General features: G+C 38.4%; 1 pseudogene; it reads right to left on the reverse strand.

Moving 5' to 3' along the window:
- Positions 1–512: 512 nt before the first annotated feature.
- LOC132373393 (sesquipedalian-1-like) lies at positions 513–5388 on the reverse strand (annotated as a pseudogene).
- Between the last annotated feature and the right edge of the window lie 12422 nt (positions 5389–17810).

Consider the following 17810-nt stretch of genomic DNA (forward strand, 5'->3'; position numbering starts at 1 on the left):
TGGAGCCTCTGGACCAGCGCTGACTGGGCATGTGCCTTCCAGGCCACAGCTCCTCACAGGTCCCAGCTGCCCCAGTGGAGGCCTGTTGCCAGCAACACGCCTCTGCTAGGTGATTCGGGACAGGCGACCCAGGCACCAGCAGGGCTGGGTTGGGGGCTACAGTTCCCACAAAACCCGCCCTCCGGCTGCTTGAGCATCACCCAGGGCCTGGATTCTCCTGAGGATCAGGCACGATGGCCTCCTCACGGCTGGGCTTCCTCTGAATGACAGAGGTCCCAAAGCACCCCTCAGAATCCAGCATCTTCTCAGAGCCTGAGTCCCCGAGAGCAGACCAGGCAGGGACCTCCGGGCTCAGCCGGACTGCGACTGCCCTCAGGGCCAGGTCCCCGTGTCGCAGGGCTGGGCCCGTCACAGCAGGGCCTGGGGCTGGAGTGGCACCAGAACCAGGGCCAGTGCTGACCTCAGGGCTGCCCTTGACCGCTTCCCCTTGGTTCCGGCCCTCAGCCCTATCCTCAGGGCTGGGCCTGGCTGCGGAGCCACTGGATCCTCAGCGCCCTGAGCTCCTGCCCGTACCACTCGTGCAGCTGGGCGAAGGAGGCGGAGTGGAGAGGCCCGTTGGGCGCCGAGGCCCGCCGGCGGGGCGGCAGTGGCGGGGTCTCGGGGCCGGGCCGGTGGCTGGGGGCGGCGCCAGCCGGGGCGGGGGCGGCGGCGTTGGGGGTCTCCGCGCTCCAGACGGCACAGCCGTCCTCATTGGGCGGGAGCGCGCGGGGTCGGCGGGGCGGGAGTGGGCCGCCTGCGCGCACGGCCGCCAGCCGGTGCCCCAGCTAGCGCACCACCAGCCTTAGGTCGTCGAAGCTGGCCCGCGACAGCGCCTTCACCCAGCCCTACGTGGCGGCCCGGCTCTTCGGCCGCCAGCACGTAGGTGCGGGCCCGGGCCCCAGCGAAGCGCACGGCGAAGGCGAACTCCTCCGCCGCCTCCACCAGCTGCACGGTGCAGCCCTCTACGGGCTCACGGCTGGCCCCGTCCCCGAAGTAGAAGAGCATGGTGCCGCGCGGCACAGACCAGCGGCGGTGGTGGGCCGCATGCCGGCCGCCCTTCTTGTACAGGAAGCCCGCGTTGTGGGCCGGGGCGTCGCAGGTGGCGTAGAAGGCCAGGCTGCGCTGGTTCAGCTTCGTGGCGGCGGGGCCTGGGGGCTCGAGACCTCTCAGCCACTGCTCACTTCCCCGCCCTCTGCTCACTTCTGGGGGCCCGGCGAGGGGCCGGCCCGGCCATGGCCCCGGACCCGCTTGGTGGCAGCAACGGCGGTGCTTTGTCTCCCGGGAGGCCGAGCCGGCGCAGCCGCGGGAGAGCGCGGATCCGACGGAAGGAAGCGGGGACAGCCGGCTGTTTTTCTAATTCTTCACTGTTCTATAGTATTCTGTTATCTTAATATAGTATGTTGTATATATTCTATAATTGATAGATCTTTGGATCATTTGCAGTTTGGGCTCCTAGAAATAGTGTTCTTAAATATGCCTTGTGGTGAACATAAGTACATATTCTATCAAGTGAAATTGCTAGTGCGAGGGCAGAATCAGAATTGTCATGCATATAGCAGTGATGCCTAAGGCCCATGCGTCTTATAAGGCTTATTTCCTAAAAAATAACACTTGGAAAGGATACTTTTATGATAACAAGATAGTAATTGCTTTCCTGAGTCCTATGAGAGAAGGGGGAGTTTTCTTTTCTGTATCTTAAGATTTCTTCTAGTAATTAGCAGGGCTTGCAGTTTTCAAAGCCAAAAGTTGAAATTTCATTCATGACCACCCAGGGTAAAAAGCTGATCTAAGAACTCAATATTTACAATACAAAATGAAAAGGGACAAAATGGGATGACTAACAATTGGATACGTGGTGTAGAAAATTATTGATTAGAAACCATACCAGAATCGTAATGTAAAATGCTCAGTGTTAACTGGACACCATTGCTTTGGTATGAATAAGAAAAAAACATGAAGGAAGTCTTACCTTATTAGGTTAATTTGATAGTTACATTCAGGATAAATTAAAGGGGAGAGATAGAAGCAATTAGAAAGCTTCTAAACCATTTAAAATTAATGGTTACTCAGACCAGAAGTGAAGAATGGGTATAGAATGTGTGCGTGTGTGTCTTTATGTGTGTATTGTGGGCAACTAGAGCTACACATACAATAGACAGGGTGAGGGAAGAATTGACAAGACATGACAACTGACTGTACACTGTAATGAAGAATGCAACAGAAATTACGTTTGATCCTGGGTAATGGAAAAGCACATAAATTGGACATTCAGGAAAAGTGTTCCATTTCACAGGAAGAGTGAATTGGTTTCAGACACACTGAATTTTGTCTGATCCTGACATCTCAAAATGAAACTGATTAACAACCAAAAGAGAAGCATGGCCTTGACATGCAGACTGAGATGGCAATGGGAAGAAATAAAAAGAGAATAAATGGGGACTCTCAAGACACCTCTATTTAATTTTAAATAAAATTTAAAATGATTGAAAAATAATTTCACAGATGTTCAAAGAATGTTCTTCCCTTGAGACTGATCTGTAGACTCACTGGTTTAATCACATTACATGTTGAGCTAGTTAATATATAAACAGTATTTGAGAAAGATTTCAAAGCTCTCCTGCTTAAACTTCTGGCAAATAACTGCCAGAACGCAATTAGAGCCCACACACTTCAACTCTGAAGTCTGAAGCCAGAAATGTATAAATGTGTTTAGTTTAAATTAGCTATAGGATGTGAGGACTGGGCGGATGATTGAATTTTTTCTAAACTAGCTTAATGTTACATCCATTTTTCTGTATCCTACGCTTATCCTACATGTTTTACATAAACATGTATAAAATGAAACCCTTATTTTTATAGTTTTAACCTTTTATTCTCCTAAATTTTATAACATAGTTCACATACTTATCTTTCTATAGGCTCTAATAATATTTACAATTAAAATCTCATTTCCATATGAATTATTAATATTTGTAGGTTACACATTTATGCAAAGTTTAGTAAATTTACATGAAGAATAGAGAGGAAGAAAATGGACCTAGTTCATTGATCTTCACAGCTTTGAGAAGGTTATTTGATCCAAATGGCTCAAATTGTTCATGGTATTAAGAATTTTGAGAGGTTTTGAATGAAATATTATGATGGTAAAAGGGAACTTCAAAATATCTTAATAGAGAAGTAGTATGTTCAGGAAACAATCTTTGAATATTGGAAATATATATAAATACATACTCTTTAAGTCTAAGTCTCATTCTCTTTGAAAAATAATAACATATTATTAAATAAATAGCTTATATTTATTGAGGGCTTACTATTTGTAAGACCTTGGCATTGTTGTCATGTCACTTTTAAAAAAATTCTTTGAATCTTTCCAACAAGAATATTAAACATACTATAATTATGCCCTTTTACAGTTGAAAAAATAAATCATACCCAACAAGGTCAACTGGAGGCAGTTCTTATATAAGGACCCAAATCTCCCAGACTCTGAGGCTACAGTCTCAACCTCCAGTTGCCACTGCTGACCAAGCTGGCATGCATTTACTGAACAGGTAGATTTGCCAGATTTAATAAATAAAAGTACAGGACATCCAGTGAAATTTGAACTTGAGATAAACAATGAATAATGCAATCATTTATAGCAGAAGTGTTTCACATGTAATATTTTAGCACATGCTTATACCCTCCCCCCAAAAGTTGTTTACCTGAAATACAATTTAAGTGGGCTGCTTGCATTTTTTCTGACAACCCTACAAACAGGCTGTCTTGTTTTTTAGACAAGGCCTGGAGATCTGATCAGGAACACTTCAACTTAAAAGAGTTCAGAGAAACTAAAGTCTGTGGGAGATCAGAGATCATTTCTCAGCAAGGAGAATTTCAAATGACTTGACCATTTATTGTGTGTCATAAATAAGAAAATACTACACAAAGGAGTTACTGGAAGAGAACATGTTTTCCTTCTACTAGACAGTGTGCTGTTTCTACCGCAGTCCAGCGCCTGGGGAGGACAGTAGTGGCCTGCTATATACCTATGTGTTTAGTCTATGGGAATCTTCTGGTTGCCTGTGTTGAGTAGTTCTGTTTCGTGCTAACTTTTTAACCTCAGCATGCTAGTCTTTTTTTTTTTAAATTTTTACACTTTATTTATTTTTGGCTGTGTTGGGTCTTCCTTTCTGTGCATGGGCTTTCTCTAGTTGCGGCGAGTGGGGGCCACTCTTCATCGCGGTGCGCGGGCCTCTCACTGTCGCGGCCTCTCTTGTTGCGGAGCACAGGCTCCAAACGCGCAGGCTCAGTACTTGTGGCTCACGGGCCCAGCTGCTCCGCGGCATGTGGGATCCTCCCAGACCAGGGCTTGAACCCGTGTCCCCTGCATTGGCAGGCAGATTCTCAACCACTGCGCCACCAGGGAAGCCCAGCATGCTAGTCTTTTACTTTAAAAGATTTAGTGTTATGTATTAAAGATCTGAGAGTCAAGTTAAATTATATATCTATTTAATTAATTTCTCAATGCCATAATTTTCATAATTTTAATGCTTCCAAATGATTTTCATAGTTTTCTCCATTTAGTGAATAAATGAATGCTATCAGTTTTCTCCCTAAAAGATTATGCTCTTACATATGTCTAAGAGTTGTGGAGGGAGGATACTGGTTAATATGCTAAATTGCTTTCTCCTTTGCTTTGTCTCTCTTGAGACTTTTTAATCTACTTTAATATACCTACACACCAACTTCATACTCTACCAATTAACCATTCATTACCTAATTATCTCCTCCAGCTGAGCACTCTACTTCTTTAGAATAATTTCCCCCTCATTATGATTCTTGTAACAGTATTATTTGCACTCTTTAGAAAGTTATTTCTAGTAATTCGAATTGCATTCAAATAATTCAGCTGATTTATAGCAGGCATTTTTCAATTTTCCTTAGATTTTTGCTATTGAAAGAGTTAGACTGTAATTCTTAAGGCCACTTCAGAATTATCAGTCTCTCTTAGAATTTTACAAAATGTACTAAGCCCCTTTTTCAATGCAGTATTATTAAAAAATTCCAGGATACTAAACATATGGTAGACAATTTCATTATCACAAATGATACTCAGGATAAGTAATATTATTTTGTGATTCTGAGTATTTAGAAAAATGAAACAAATATATTCCCATTGTAAAGTAGTTTTTTAAAAGTCTGCATCAAATAGCCATAATGGAGTAACTGGTACCCAGACTAGCCCTTCCATTATAAAGAATGATAAGAGAGGACAGCTGTTTTCAGGTAATGGGCAACAGGCAGTACATAGCTGTGATTCTTACATAAAGGGAAATTCAATTTAGCCCCATACATTCCCAGCTTCATGCCTGCGGACAATTTCCCAATGAACCACAGCTTGGAGCTGGGGTCCCAACAAAGCACACAATCTCACAAAGCTGAGTAGAAAGTGATTAGAATGAAGTGGCTGGAACCTGTTGGGCAAAGCATCAGGAAGGGCAGTTCTTTGCAGAAGGAATTCCATTGGTCAGGGTGAGACACCTGCCAGGTGCCCTGTACCAGGGCTGGGATATATGTGCACAAAATGGGACCACTCAAGTCTAATGGGATACCAACCTCTACAGGGTTGAGTAGCAATGGAGCAGTGCTGGTCACGGGGAAAGGCACAAAAAAGCAGTGTCTGGTGACATCCGGCCTTGCCATTGGAGAGATCTCCTTAACATGTACGCTGAAATGCCAGAAAGGCCTCAAAATAAGAATGACATCCTGACAAAGCTGAAACCCAACTCTGAAAAAAATCCTTAGGGAAGACAGGACATGGAATTTGAGTATTGCCAACCTATTGGGACTGGGAAACACTTTGGGCCTCCCTTGAGTCTACATCAACATAGTGTAAAACAAGTCTAAATAAATTCAAGGGAACCCAGAAGTAATTAAACTGCCAGCTAAAATTAAAATTTTCACAAAGAGAATTCTGCATTTTTACAAGATAGTATTCAAAATGTCCAGAATTTAATACAAAACAAAACAAAAACTATCATCAATAAAAGTGCCGAGATGATTCGGTGTGGTAAGGATAGTCTTTTTCACAAATAATGCTGGGACAACTGGACACCTACACATGAAAGAACAAAGTTAGACTCCTACCTCACATCAAATACAAGAATTAATTCAAAATGGATCAAAGACCTAAATGTACATTAAAAATATATAATACTTGAGGGAAAACATAGGTGTAAACATTCACGACCTTGCAGTAGGCAATGGTTTCTTAGATATGACACCAAAAGCACAAGTATCACAAGGAAAAAAATAGATCTACTGGACTTAATCAAAATTAAACATTTCTATGCCTCAAAACATCCCATGAAGAAAGTGAAAAGACAATCCACTGAATGGAAGAAAATATTAAAAATCATATTTCTGATGAGAAACATATCCAGAATATACAAAGAACTCTTGCAACTTAATGAAAAGGCAAAACACTCATTTAAAACATAAGCAAAGGTTCTGAATAGATATTTTTCAAAAAAAAAAGAAACATACAAATGGCCAATAAGCACATGAAAAGATGCTCAACATCATTAGCCATCAGGGAAACGCAAACCTAAACTATAGTGAGACACAACTTCACACCCACTATAATGGCTATGATCAAAAAGATAGATAGCAAGTGAAGATATGGAGAAATTAAAACTCTTATACATTGCTGGTGGGAATGCAGAATAACGCAGTCTCTCTGAAAAACAGCTTGGCAATTCCTCAAACAACAACAACAACAAAAAACCAAAAACAAAAAACCCCCAATCCCCCCCAAAAAAACAGGTACCATACAATCTAGCAATATCATTCCTAGGCGTCTACTGGAGAGAAATAACATGTTCACAGAAACTTACACATGGAGGTTCAAGAAAACATTATTCATAACAGTCATGAAGTGGAAACAATCCAAATATCCATAAATCCATGAATAAAGAACACGTGCAACGGCATATTCATTGTTCTCGTGGCGTATTAATGGAGACTGGGGACTGGGGCCAGTGCGCCAGCGTGATTAGCGCCTCCGGAATCGCGAGAGCGATCACCCGGGATCTCAGGTGGCGGGAGGACCTGGTTGGTTGGCTGACTCGGTTGTGCGGAAGGAAAGGTCCGGAAGCCGAGGGCCGATGTCAAGCCCCCATGACACTGCTTGACCGAAGAAGGTCAGACAAAGGAGGTGTGACGGCAGGATGATGGGAAGAAACGGGGTCGCAGCCCCAGGGAAAAGAAGTCAGATCTATGATGGAGCTCGTGCAGGTGGTGGGTGACTTTTGTAAGTGTTTCTGCTTCAAAACTGCCTGGAACCCGGTCCCTCCTTCCTGCCTGTAGTGCTGCACCTTTCTCCTGAGACTTTTGCTGGGGTCCCTTCCTTGGACATGCCATCGTTATCCTCGGTGCGGCGGACTGGATGAGGTTCACCGTCGTTTCTGTGCTGAAAGAGCCCAGCCAGCAGCTCATCTCAGAGGTAAAAATCCCCCTTCCTTCGCATGTGATTTACCCTCAGCCGCCTGGATTCCAATTCAGCTTTGAGATATCTTGCCCTGGCTGGCGTACCCTTCTCAAGTGTCACCTCTCTTGTGAAGCCTGACCCCAGAACACCCACGTAACCACTGGCTTCTCTGCAGCACATCGTCTTGAACTTCTTATTGCCACCGCAGCCTAGTCCACTGCCTGGAATTAGAAAACGTCAGTAAAGCAGTTCTATTAAAACAAACTAATACATGTGACTTGAATGATAAAGGACTATAAAATTGAAGGTTTTTTAAAAGCCATATTGCTGAGCATAATGCCTGACACATAATGGGTGTTCATATTTTTTTTTGAATGGAGTAATAGGTAAATCATCTGGTCCAACTTGTCTTTTACAGATGAGGAGAGGGGAGCCCCACACTTCTAAACAGCCATAAGGTTTTCCCATGTCACCTAAGTTCCTACAAGGGAAGCAAAAAGTTGCCTTTGTTGGGCTATACCCTTTTTGCTGAAGATATCAGACAAAACAGTAAGTCACCAGAATTTTTTAATGACCCACAGTAAGAAAGAAATGCTGCTTTTCATGTGGCTAAATTTAATCAGTGTATAGCAACCCTTCATTAGGGATTATGTTCTTCCTTTTTTTGTGTGTTAAAATGTCTCAATAAGATTAAGAGTTACATAATAGGAGCTTGGGGGCATTTTTAATGACTATTTGACTAAATAAACATTAATAATATCTTCCTTTTAAGTACTAAAAAAAATGAAGTACTGATACATGCTGCAACATGGATGAATTTTGAACACATCTTGCTAAGTGAAAAAAGCCAGTCACAAAAGACCACATATTTTATGATTTCATTTATATGAAATGTCTAGAGTAAGCAAATCTATAGAGGATAAAAGTAAATCAGTGGAGGAAAACGGGGAGCATGACTGCAAAAGGGTACGTGGTTTCTTTTAGGGGTGATGAAAATGTTCTTAAATTGAGTGTGGTGATGACACAAGTATGTGAATATACTAAGAACCATTGTGTCGTTCAATTTAGATAAATGGTTAAATTATATGGTAAATTTTCTCGGTAAAGCTGTTGTTCACCCCCAAAGCAATGATCATACAAAGAAATAATTATAAATATATAACTATATAATTATATATATGTGTGTACTAACACGTATTACACATAGTCATGAAAAAGCAGTTAGTAGAAACCAAACCTGAAATGACACAAAGGTTATACTAAACAAATACAGATTTAAAGCATCTATTAAAAATATCTTTGAATAGTTAAAGCAAAAAGTAGTCTGAATTAATCATAAATGCTAATCTTATCTGATAAATGGAGACAATAATAATGAGAAGTTTAGAACTAACTAAAATTTTAAGATAACTATTTGATGGTCATAGCAGATTACAGGTGACAGAATAAAAAAGTTAGTAAATTGAGGGCAGGTCTGTAGAAATTATCAGTCTGAAGAACAGAGGGACAAAGAACGAAGAAAAATGAGCCAAGTTTCTGGGGACCTGAGTGGAACAATATAAAACAATAAACTAATTGGGACAGAAAAAATTTGAAGAAAAAGACTAAAACCTTTAAAAGTATATGAAAATTACATTTAGATTCCAGTAGCTCAGTCAACCACTAACAGCATAAATATAATCAGTAGGCACGTTAAGGAAAGTTAGTCAAATTGTAGAAAACTAAGATAAGAGAAAATCTTGAAAACAACCAGAAGGAAAAAAATTATATACATATGAACAATGGGAAGAATTTTTGCTGATTTCTCATCAATAATGATTTAAGCCCAAAAGAACAAAATATGTCCAGTGCACTGATGGATTTATAACATATGTAGAAGTAAAAGATATGACAACAATCATGAAAGGATGTGAGATGCTAAACAGAGTTACACTGTTTAAGGTAATTATATTTGCAAAGAAGGAAGTGGGAAATTGGATATGAGGCTGTGAAGTGAGAAAGGGGATATAAAGTATTTGCATGAAGATGATAGAGCTGTTACTATTACGGGAGACGCTGTATAATAAGTGCGGACTACATTAGTGAACAAGACAGACTTTGTCCCTATTTTAAGTAGGGACAAAATAATGTGACATAGTGAGTCTTGCAAGGAAGACAAATGAATTACACCAATGTTTATTTGACTTAGGTTGTAAATAAGTAATAAGGAACATTGCAGTGTAGAATTTGATAAAGATGATGTGGAGAGTTATTTGTGATAGTGATACAGCAGCAGGTGGGTATTATATTTTATAACATTCAGCAATTTTTCCCATAATGAAGTTTATATATTGTTTTATTCTCAGTTAGTGGTGACCTTCTTTGAGGCTATAACTCTCTTGTTCATCTTTGGATCTGTAACTACACTTAGCCCTGTGTCTGACACAGCACAGACTATACCTTCAAAGATCATGAAATTTTCAACAAGAAAAATAAATTCCACAATAAAATAATTCCTATACAGATTATTGCCTTATACCAAGTCCTGAAAAAATAAAGTGTTAGGTAATGGGTTGAGAATAACGTCCAGGTATATTTTCAAGATACCCAGGTTGGGGGTAAAACTTAGAAACAAAACAGACTTTCTTTAGTACAGGTTCTTAGAATGCCCTTTTCTATTAATAATTTTAAGTATTAGGAGAAGTTTGGTCTCCTGGCTTTGAGGAAACTTTCTAGTATTTCCTTTGTGAGTGATTTTGGAAGCCTGGTTTTCACCTGTTTCTCTGATTTGGCCCAAGTTTAATCAGTCAGTAATATTAAACAAACTTCCAGTTTTCAAAAAGTGAGAACTACATGCCTGATTACTTTGTATTTTATGATGCATGAAATCAGAAAACGTCTAACTCTTTATATTAATTGTATTTATTATATTTTGTTTACTTTGTATAATATAGAGAATAACAAAGTATGTGTTATCATATTAACTTTAATTACACATTTCTTAAATTACCATGGTTTTATAAGAGTTTTTTCCTCTTTGGTCATTTGAAACTATTTTAAAAAGAAAAAAACATTAAAAAAAAAATTGAATTTTTATCTCAGAAGTTTCCTTTTACAAGTGATTGGCTATTTCCTAAGTGTAGGTCAGGTGTCCCCAACCCCTGGGCCATGGACCAGTAACTGTCCGTGGCCTGTTAGGAACTGGGCCGCACAGCAGGAGGTGAGTGGCCGGCAAGCCAGCAAAGCTTCACCTGTAGGTACAGCTGCTCCGCAACACTCGCATTACCGCCTGAGCTCTGCCTCCTGTTAGATCAGCGGCAGCATTAGATTCTCATAGGAGCGTGAACACTCCTGTGAACTGTGCATGCAAGGGATCTAGGTTGCTTGCTCCTTATGAGAATCTAATGCCTGATGATCTGAGGTGGAGCTGAGGCAGTAATGCTAGCACTGGGGAGTGGCTGCAAGTACAGGTTATCATTAGCAGAGAGGTTTGACTGCACAGAGACCATAATAAATCAATTGCTTGCAGACTCATATCAAAACCCTATCAGTGAGTGGCAGGTGAAAACAAGCTCAGGGCTCCCAGTGATTCTGCTTTATGGTGAGTTGTATAATTATTTCATTATATATTACAATGTAATAATAATAGAAGTAAAGTACACAATAAATGTAATGCGCTTGAGTCATCCTGAAACCACCCCCCTTCCCTGTTGGTGGAAAAATTGTCTTCCACAAAACTGGTCCCTGGTACCAAAAAGGTTGGAGACTGCTGGTATAGAGTATGATGTTAATATATTTCTCTAGTTCCAATAATTCATTTTAACACTTATGTGATCATTTTTTACTTTTTTATGTTAAGACAGTTAATTTTTTTTGCAAGTGACAGATGGAAGAAGGAGATTTGTTCAGATTTTAAAAAAAGTTTCAATTGAATCTGTTGACACAACTAGCAAACATATGGCAAAGTAACTTACATTCCAGTAAAATGCTTTCGTCTTCTCAGTTCTTAGCAATGTCATATAGCTTCCAGATACATAATGTAAAACTGATTATAATACATTGGACTGAAAAGTAAACTAAGGGCTGAGGGTATCAATATTATAATACCAAACCTTTCCTATCTAGATTGTTTAAATTTATACCAACTAGGTTAGTAGTTTTAGTTACCAAACATAGCTGATTGCTTCCATCACATAACCACTAATTTATCCAAAGGTAGTTGTTGAGTCTTTATGACTATGCTAGACAATGCCAGTTCAAAAATAAAATAAAGCATAATCATTGCCCTAACAATATTCACATTAGATCATTTAGGGAATTTATTTTTAAAGGAACTACTTCAATAATATAAATGACAAAATAGGCCTGGGTAGTTTTGGCCCAAAGTACATACTGCTTTCTAAATTATTATATTTATAATAATATTAAATTGAAAAACTTATAATCTGAGAATAGTTGAGAGATTTAGAGATGGCATTAGCATATTGATATAGAAGTTGTCAAAAGAAGTTTAGAAACATCTATTGATACATAATTATAAAGAATTTATGTTTCCAGGTGTACATCAATCTGAGTGTACAGCAGTATGAATCATGAATAAAAAATAATATACTGAATTATCTGAAAATTGTTTTGGAAGAGCCGATTACAAAAAGCATCCCATGATCACTGATTCTGCAGTGGCATTATGTCAGGAAGTGTTCCATGTTAAATTCAGTTTAAATAATGTGTCTTTAACCAAGATTACGTTTTTCATTAGAGTAATTGTCAAAATAAAGTAGCACAATTATACACTGTGATATCTAAGAGAGTCCTGGACTACCTTAAAAGGCCTCTAATATTTATTTTACTACTAAACTCTATTTTACCAAATCTTCTATATTGAAAAAAATGATGTGTATGAATAGTTGGGAGCTGCCTATGTCACTTAGTTTACAAAGCCCATTTTTTCCTTTATTTTCAATCATAATCATTTGAAATACATTTACAAAAGAGTGGTTATTCTAAAATTATATGCACACCAAAGACATGATTTGACCAAGAAACAAAATAATCATTATATTACCTCTAGTTATCTCAACAATGAAGAAAATTTAACTGGTATTTGGCCTTGGGGAGTAGACTATTATGCCATGTTCTTTTTATCAGAAAATAAAATGTACAAATTCTTAATGTTTACATTAAAACACAGATAGATTAGTTTAAAATATTTTAAAAAGTATTCAGAGGAACACATTGGAATATATTTTAGAAAAACATTAAGATTTCTTGTAGTTAAGGGAAAAAATGAACCCTCTATTTTTATCTATTTCTTTTTACTATTGTTTTTCAAAATAGACTTTATAATATTATGAACATATAGGTCTGCATATCCTTGAATAAGTATATGTCCTAGATAGACATATATTTTATTGCCAATAATGGGAATGATTTGTTAGTATATTTTCAGATTGGTCCAATTCCATTATTAGCAATAAAATATATAAGTCTATCTAGGGCATTTGCAGACCTATATGCTGAAATACTGGTAAGAACAGAGAAGAAGACTTTCTGCTCTTTGGTGAGATGCCACAATATTATACAACTGTCAGTTATCCCCAGATAATTTATAAATTGAATTTTCTGCCAATCACCATTTTCTTTGGACTTCTGAAATTGATATTATTTTCTAAAATTGTATGAAGATTAAACGTTCATAATGTAAAGTCTACTTTGAAAGACCATAGTGAAAATGGGAAACTATCCAAACTGATACTATAATATATTAAAACCATTGTAATAAATTCTGTATCTATTGGCAGAGGACCAGAAAAATGCCAGTAGTACAGATTAGAGATCTCAGAGGCAAGTACAATCTATATAGAATTTTTAAAATTTTATTATGGAGGACCACTGATTTAGTGTGATTTCTTCATTTCACAACACAAAAATTAAAACTCAGAGAGTAACCCCAGGTCCTACAGCTAATTTACAAGTCTGCACTTAGAATCTATTTCTTCTAGCATCCAGTGACTTTCCTGTATTAATTGTTTAAAAGTCTGTATTGTTGTATGTGGCTATTGAGATTTCTACTGTATTACCCTTTCTGTCTAATAATGATTAGACAGAGATTTTCTTAAATGCTTTAAACCAACAAATCTCCCAGCCTTTATCAATGAGCTCTGTGTATGTTAGGGTATATTTTAGTCACTCCAGAAAGCAGCCTACAGCTTTAACAACTCTGCCTTAACCTTCACTTCCTGCTTGTGTACAACCTAAAGGTCAGCTAGCCTCCTCAGATTTTTTTCCTGGACATGCACACAGACCTGCATATGCACATGAACTTCTAGATTCCCAGGAACATGTCTGAGATTTTCAAAGCTGTCTATAGACATGCCATTTCCCACTTTTTCTTTCTTGCACTTTTTGGTCAGCCTTTCAGTTGTAACTGCTATAGCTGTCTCAGGAGCTGTGATGTTCAACAACTGCCGCTGTTTTCATGGAGCTGACAGATAGATAAAATTGTCACAGTTCTCTGAGGTTGAGCTTTTGGAGAGCTCAAGCTTGTTCTGCTCTCACCAGTGACTAGTAGGCTCCTGTTTTTCACAGCTGCCATAGTTGTTAGGTGTTTTTTTTTTTTTTTTTTTTTTTTCCCAAGGCTGCAGCAGAGCTAGGGAAGAGAGATGGGAATAGAGAAAGTTAACATGCCACAGAGCTTGGTATTATTTCTGAGATTCAGCCATTTTTGTCAAATAAGTGATTCCCAGATGTTTAGAAAACTTTTATTAATTTCCAGGGTTCTGAAAAATAAATATTGATGATTATTGCCAGTGTTCTCATTACTTTTGTGGAGGACCATATTTCACTCCACTGTTGATGTGCTTCTCCTCTATGTAGGAATTTAGTATACTATAAATCTGAACATATAAATGAGTTGAGAAAAGGTGTATTCTTTTGAAGAAGGTGTTCAGAAAATAGGTTATTATGTGGAGAAAAATCAAGTTGTTTTCTGCCTGAGAGTATATACAAGATAGGTTTACATTCATTTTAAACATTAAATATGAAAGTAAAAGTATTCAGTTAATGCATATTATGATCATTGATTTTAGGTGTTAATTTGATTGGATCGTAGGGTGTCTGGATATTTGGCTAAGCCTTCTTTCTGATTGAGTGGCATGCCTGAAGAGGACATGAAAGCTGCATACCCCTTCCCTTATATCTTGCTGTATGCATCTCTTCCATCCGGCTGTTCCTGAGTTGTATTCTTTTATAACGAACTAGTAATCTACTAAGTAAAATGTCTTCCTGAATTCTGTAAGCTGCTCTAGCAAATTAATCAAAACCATGTAGGGTGTCATTGGAACCTCCAATCTATAGCCAATCAGTCAGCACAGGTAACAATGTGGACTTGTGACTGGTGTCTTAAGTGGGGGTGGGGGCAGTCCTGCAGGACTGAGTCCTTAACCTATGGATCCTGATGCTATCTCCAGGTAGACAGTATCAGAATTGAGTTCAATTGTGGGACATCCAGCTGGTGCCAGAGACTTTCTTGGTGGTGTGGAATAAACACACACATGATGAAAAATTTCTTTATGTACATTTCAAAAAAAAAAACATGAAGAAGAAGAAGCTAAGGCTGAGTGTAAGAAGAATGAAAAATAAAAGGATAAATAGAAGACAAAATCAGGGATTTTTATATCTCGTATGGGGCACCATTTCAGTGTAAAGGTGGTCCTACTCTTCCACACTGAGAAAGTGAATTTTTTTAACTTGTGTAGTGAGAGGATAGGAGAGCACAAACTGAATTGGGTCCTAATTCTGTCCAATTGAATACTTTATTGTAATGATGGCTACTCTTCATGGTCATCTTAATCCGCCCCCACCATTTTTTTTTGGAATAAAACTTGTATAGAATGGGAATGATGAAGGAAAAAAATCTAGATCCAGATCTGGATCTGTCTAATCTTCTGTTGGTTCTGTTTCTCTGGAGAACCCTGACTAATACACACATTATATAGGAAAATATATTTGTGATCCAGAGATGAGAAAGGACCTCCTAAAACTCTCAAAGTACCACCGTAAGGTCTGATGTTGGTGGCTATGATTACATAAAGTTAAATTTTTCTGTTCAGTGACATATCCTATACATTAATAGATTATAGATTGGGAAAAGGTACTTATAGTTTTTAAAACTAGTAGCTAATATCTAGGATTTGAAGACATTCCTGTAAACTGGCAAGAAAAAAAGGATCTTCAGTATCAAAATAGCAAAAAATATGAAGAGAAAATTTACAGAAGAGGATTTCCAAACCATAGACACATTAGTAACCAAAGGAAAGGAAATATCAATGAGATATTACATAAAAGTCATTAGAATGATAAAATAAGCAGTGGAATGAAGCCACATGTTGGTAGTTGTGTGAGGGCATGGGAATTCTCATGCACAGCTGGTGTAAGGGGTGGTGGGTGTAGCCGTATTGAAGAAGAATCTTTTAAAACTTGTTCAAATTAAGTACTCAGGTCTTCAGACCTAGAAACTTGGCTTTTGCGTGCATATGCAAAAGAAGCTCCCACACAGGTGCATATGGGGACATGAATGAAGTTGCTCATTGCAACTAAATATTCGGGGAATAAATGAAAAACGTGTCTGTTACAAGTTTCTTTTTGAGAACCATTTCTGTGTTAAATGAAGTAGGACTAGTAGATCAGACAAAAGAAGAACATTTGAGTGCTGTTTGGCTGGATTTTCGCATCTTATGAGAAAAGAAAAACAAAGCTTAAGCATTGGATGAGGAAAGCTATGCATGTATGTACTGCATTGTGTTCAAGAGATAAGCTCCATGGTTCTCTGCTCTACTGTAATTAAGATAGTTGTTAATACAATCAGTGTGCTAAGAGGAGATGGACTTTCTTTAGACAGATAAAATATATGAAGAGAAGAGTTAAGGGATCATGGAAGAAAATAGAAATCTAAAGGATTGGGATCTGAGAAAAAGTGCCTGTTGGAAGATGAAATTTTCCACGTTTTCTATGCCCCCAGAGAAACCTGTAGATTCTTCTAGTACAGTACTTCATCTTATTGTAATTATTTGTGTACTCTGGTCTTCTCAACTACACTGAAGAATCCTCCAGGGCAGAAACCATATTTCGTAGTCTTATATCCATGGTTTCCTAGTACAGTAGCTAACGCACAGTTGGCTTTCAGTAAATCTTGGTTGAGTGAACATATTGCCTGATTACAGAAGGCATAACTGACTGAATCTGTGTTTTATCTCTTATGGTGAAGGCTTTTGGTTCCCCTCCCAGATACATTCAGCAGCCTCTACTATCCTATCATCCAGCTTCAGTGCTTGTGGGTTAATTGTTTATACTTTCACCCCTTTCTGGGGACTTGCCCTTAACTTGAAGGGGCTTCCTAGGATGTTAGGTACTCACCCTGGACATGAGTTTCACCACTGGAAAAAAAGTAGAGATAAGAGAGATTAACTTATAATGTTGACAGGATAATTCAAATTAAATTTACAAGATTCACATGTAAGCCCAATGTAATTGTGCACAGTAAAATTTGTATAAGTATGGACAGCATTCCCCAAATAAGTGGTACAAATTATTTCTAGGGAAAGAAATGTTCCCAAATTAATGTTGCCTTATTAATGACGCATGCATTTAGTGAAAAAAAAGTCTTGTGATTTTTTTTTCTAAAATTGATTCTCTACTAAGACAAATCTGTAAGTCTTGAAAATATAGAAATTATATTGACTTCCAAATCTGTTTTATTAAGGAAGGAATATATCATTTCCTACCCACAGTTATGTGACCAGTTAATATTTAAAATGTTGGGAAAGTAACATGACAAACTGCAGTTTCTTTACTGCTCCCTACTCAAAGCAATTTATGTATTCAAATAGGTTAAAAATAACTTTCTGTTATCAGTTGAAATATTTCATCATGTCACCTACCTACCATAATAGTTCAAGATGCTGAGACTTATTTGAATATCACGCTGGGTTGGTGAGAGTTCAATTAATTATTTTATTTGGCTGTCACTATGCAACTCGTATTTCAAATTTTTAAATAGAGAAAAAAAAAGCTGTAAATGAGACAGCTTATAGGATGTGGCAGTGACATTGCTGACTTCCAGGTCAGTCATAGTTAATTTTAGGAGGGAAAAAAGGTAAGTACAAAAATCTTAATTTTTTTTTTTTTTTTTTTTTTTTTTTAATTTAGAAGCCAGGAAATGGAAGTTATACTTTTTTCAGAAGTAGAAAATTATTGTTGGGGACACCTAGGCTGCTGCAGTGTTTCTCATTTTGGGCCTTCAAAATCCATTTCAATGTTGCAA

Source organism: Balaenoptera ricei, chromosome 1, assembly GCF_028023285.1.
Source record: "Balaenoptera ricei isolate mBalRic1 chromosome 1, mBalRic1.hap2, whole genome shotgun sequence".
In the NCBI taxonomy this organism is placed as follows: domain Eukaryota; kingdom Metazoa; phylum Chordata; class Mammalia; order Artiodactyla; family Balaenopteridae; genus Balaenoptera; species Balaenoptera ricei.